A 4,346-nucleotide genomic window follows, 5' to 3' on the forward strand; every position below is an offset into this window, starting at 1 on the left:
GGTTGAATGTACCTTAATTTTAAGAAATACAGAAAGTTTTAGTAATGACCACTACACTCTTTAAGATCAACTTTTACACAGTACTTATGGGGAATAAAGTAAAGAAACTGAAGTTCAAGGTAATTAAAGGATGATGGAATTATGACGGAAAATTTTCTGTCATCTATCCTCTGTTAGTCCAGTTTAACAAGATGACTACAAGTGTCCTTATCAACAAAAATACACAGCTGGCTATTTTTCATTCCACTAGGGAATGAAATATGTCACATAAAATGAAATAATGTGAAAGGTGTCAGTAAAATAGTACTAGCTAAGACTCATTGCAGCTACAGTGTAACTAAAATTAAGGATTAATTGTTCCTTTATTGATTCTCGCTATTTTAGTCAGATAGCTTTTAAATCTAACTGGTAGTCATTAAACATAGATAGAAAAGTAAGTCTCTTTCTGCACTTTTTCATTTGAAAAATGCTGTAGCATAGCTGAGAAGCATCACAAAGTTTGAACCAAACTTAGTCTTAGCAGAATGACTCAAAGCGCCCGAATACCTGTACAATGATTTGAAAATAAGGCTGGTGGTCTCTAGGGAGAAGAAATGAGAGCAGCAGAGGTGACTGCAATGCATTTCAGAACTGATGGACTCAAATATCATGTTTTTTGATGATCGTTCATTCAGTAGCTTGCTTATTCTTTTAGGATTTTTGCATTGTGTTGTCATGGAGTTTTTATCTGGCTGCTGAGCTGCAAGTTAGAAGCTACATGTGATTTGTAGTTGTATGGCACGTTGTCAGACTCACTGAATGGAAGACTCGGTATTAGTATGTTAAGTAACACAAATTTGGTACTAGCCATCATATTTTGCTGCATCTGAAAGCAAAGCCTAGCCTGTTACTGTGTGGTCAATTCCCCAAGTGCAAGGAGCCTTGCCTTCTTTTTGTGGTATGAAATATGTTCAGACTACAGCCACATCCTCATAAGTGCCCTGAGCCACAGATGTTTTATTGGACCTCTCAAAAAGGAGACAGTGGAGAATATCTTTTATCTATTCATGCTGAAATGAAAGCATACACTTCTAGAACCATCAAAGACAAAAAGCCAAGTCCTACTGCGCAGTGTCCACTTTGTGCTGCTCTCCTCATCAGCTTCTTATTTCAGAGAAAATAAATTAGAAGTAATAAATACAGCTTCTTCAACGAATTAGATATATTTAACACTTTATTTCTTACATACAATTCTACATGATTAAATTCACTTCAGAATCTTTTGCTTTTGATATGAAAAATCTATAATTTCAAATCAGACACTTCAAAGGAAACTACTTTGAAAGCTTTCTATGTATCTATTACAATACAGCTTGCGGCATTTGTTATGATTGAGAAGTCTGGATGACGAATGTGATTTTTAGAGGGCTAATCAATGCCTCCTATTCAATGTTTGCATATATATGTGTATGTGTGTATACATGTGTTGAATGTTACTGAACAAATAATCCAAAAACAGGCATTGAAAAAGCACTTATGGTTTGGATCCGACTCATTGGGATCACCACCAGAAAAACATTTCATATGTTTCCACAACAAAAATCTGCTTCTTAAGGCATGGAAAAGACAAAATCAAATGAATAAGAGACATTCTCAGTGTATAAGACATAGGTGGCCTAAGTGTTTAGCAAAAGTCAGAATTTGAGGTAGTTATAAAGCTGCTACAAACTATGGATTAACCCTCTGATTTCAAAGAGTCTATGAGGAGCAAATCTCATAGGATTTTTTTCTTTTCTTTCCTTCTTTCAGAAACCCCAAAGATTTTTTAGTAATTCTCAACAAGGAAGCCATGGCTTTGGAGCATCCTTCCCCCAGACTACTACAGAAGTGCAAAGCCAGAACGTCTTTCTTTGCTTTACAATGCAAGTAAGCTCAGACTAACAGGGGCTCTTGAACACACCAACCAGTGCAATGAATTTTCCTCCCTCCTCCAACAGGTGTGGTGCCATCTCTGAAGAGAGGTACTGGGAGCATGAGAGTTCAGTCCCAAGAAGAGGCAGGAGGAAAGGGACACAGGTGATCCCCCTCTACTGTATGTGATTTGCCTGACACCACATGGTAGGAATTACATGTGCCAGTAAGCAACCACTGTCATTGATCTTTATTTTCACAACTGTGTGGTGCAAACATGACTTTTTTTTTTTTTTTATTTTTTTTTTTCCACACTAACTTTGGGAGGATTATTTTTTTTTTTTTTTTTTTTTTTTTTGGCTAACAGCAAAGGGCAGAGCCTCAAACAAGACATTGCACACACGTGACGCCATCTTCATGTCATCTGCTGGAGAACAGCACTGACTAAGTTGCTGACAGTACTACTATCTGAGTACCCTCACTCTCAAACCTGCTCTTTGTGCTGGAGGAAAACGAACAGAAGATTAATGTGACTCATTGCACTGTGTGTTAAGTAGTGTAATAAAATTACCACGAGCTAGAGATCCTGTTGGAACGGTACGTCCCACAATCAGCTAAGTTGTCTGATGGGAACCAGGAGGACCATGCAGACTATTCAATGGCAAAGATACTGTGTAAGCACAAAAATATATTATTCAGTTGTTCTAGTATACAAACTGTAAGTGCATATGCTTCATTAGAGTCACAGCTAAAGTAGAATTAAAATATCAGAACAGGTCAATTAAGTCTAACCAGCACGAACTGAATAATTGGGAGGTAGTTTTGGGATGCAAGGTCACTCGTACCTGGGTAATTGCATCAGTAACACCAGAATGGGCTGAGTTTGTCTAAGTAAAGGTGTTGGAAACACTGTATTTAGATGTGCAGGCAGCAGAACTGGGACCAATGGGGAAAACATAGTTAGGAGCAGGTAGGGTGGTGAAAAAAGATAATAAAAAATATTAAGTTGTAGACTTGAGTAGAGAATAGAAAGGGGTGGTATCTTCTGACAGTGGGAGAGCAGATGGCTTGTGGTGGTGGTGATGATGACCTGCACGCCCAAATCCCATGGGGTGCTGGAGAGAACCCCCAGACTGTGTTCCCCATCAAGTGTATGCCCAAAAGACTTGGCATGACAGGGCGGAGTAAGAAGGAACAGACTTGCACTCTACTACTAAATGGAAAAGGGAAAATAATAATGGTTGTGTGTGACTTGCAAGAGTTCTTCATAGCAGTGCAACTGTGACTTAATATTCCTAGTAATACAGATGCATTTTTTAAAGAATTAAGGAATTAGTAGTTTCTTGGTAGTGTGCTACTTAATTAATAAGCATCATAACCATTTAAAACAGTTACCTCTTCAGTTTCCAGTCTAAAAGGTTACAGTCAGAACTTGGCAGTAACAGTTGTTTTGCATACTAACTGGGGAAAGCCTAAGGCACAGTTATCAACTCTCACAACCTGAATCTTCTTTAAACCTCCAGTTTCTAGAAGTTTATGATAAAGAAAATCTCAGTTTACATTTTCTTTTAGGAATTTCTGACCCAGTGGTTGCGAAGGAAAGGGTACAAAATACATCTGAACTGCTATCTAAAAGCTCAGAAGACAGCAGGTAAATATAAAACATTTCAAATGTATTTTACAACCTGTTTTTTTCCAGATAATCTCATCTTTTTCTAAGGTTTGTCTTACAAATATAAAACTCTTGCGTTAGTCAAGTGTTAGTATAGACAACACTTGATGCCTCTGATATCCTCTTAAATATCTCATGTTTCTGCTGCACACTGCGAAAAGATAATGAAGAATCCACATAATTGTTAAGTAATTTTGGTGAACTTTTAGATATATTTTTAGAATTGGTGAAGCAACATGGGTGACACTTGCCTAGTGTCACAGATGGAAACATTTGACACAGTTATGATTCAGTGGCAGTTCAAAATTTATTAATGATTCGAGGCAGATCAAGAGGTTGAATTTTAGCAGCCCGTAATCATTAACCGATTTAAGGATTTACAAGATGATTAAACAAAATAATTGAACAGCGACTTAATTAAGGATTCAAAAATTACAAGATTCACACTAACTTACTATAAGGTCTCCGCAGTCATTACCTATACATATGAGCACCAACATACAAACACACACCACTGGAGGAGTCACACCCACACCTGAGTTTTTAAGGACCAAAGGTCCCTTCACAGTAGATGACTCCAGTGAACCAACGGGTGCCCCTTTTAACGCCTTACGTGCGTACAGACAAATGGACAGAAAGTATTAGGATCCAGTAAAATATAAGAACATGCACACTTGTAAGAGCTAATGTGTATATTAGAGACACATGGATAGATAGGTGGATGAAAGAGAGACTACCCTATAGTTAAAAATTCCCTCTTCTCGAGTTTGGAGTAAATACTCGC

Source organism: Charadrius vociferus, unplaced genomic scaffold, assembly GCF_000708025.1.
Source record: "Charadrius vociferus isolate BGI_N301 unplaced genomic scaffold, ASM70802v2 scaffold262, whole genome shotgun sequence".
Lineage (NCBI taxonomy): Eukaryota > Metazoa > Chordata > Aves > Charadriiformes > Charadriidae > Charadrius > Charadrius vociferus.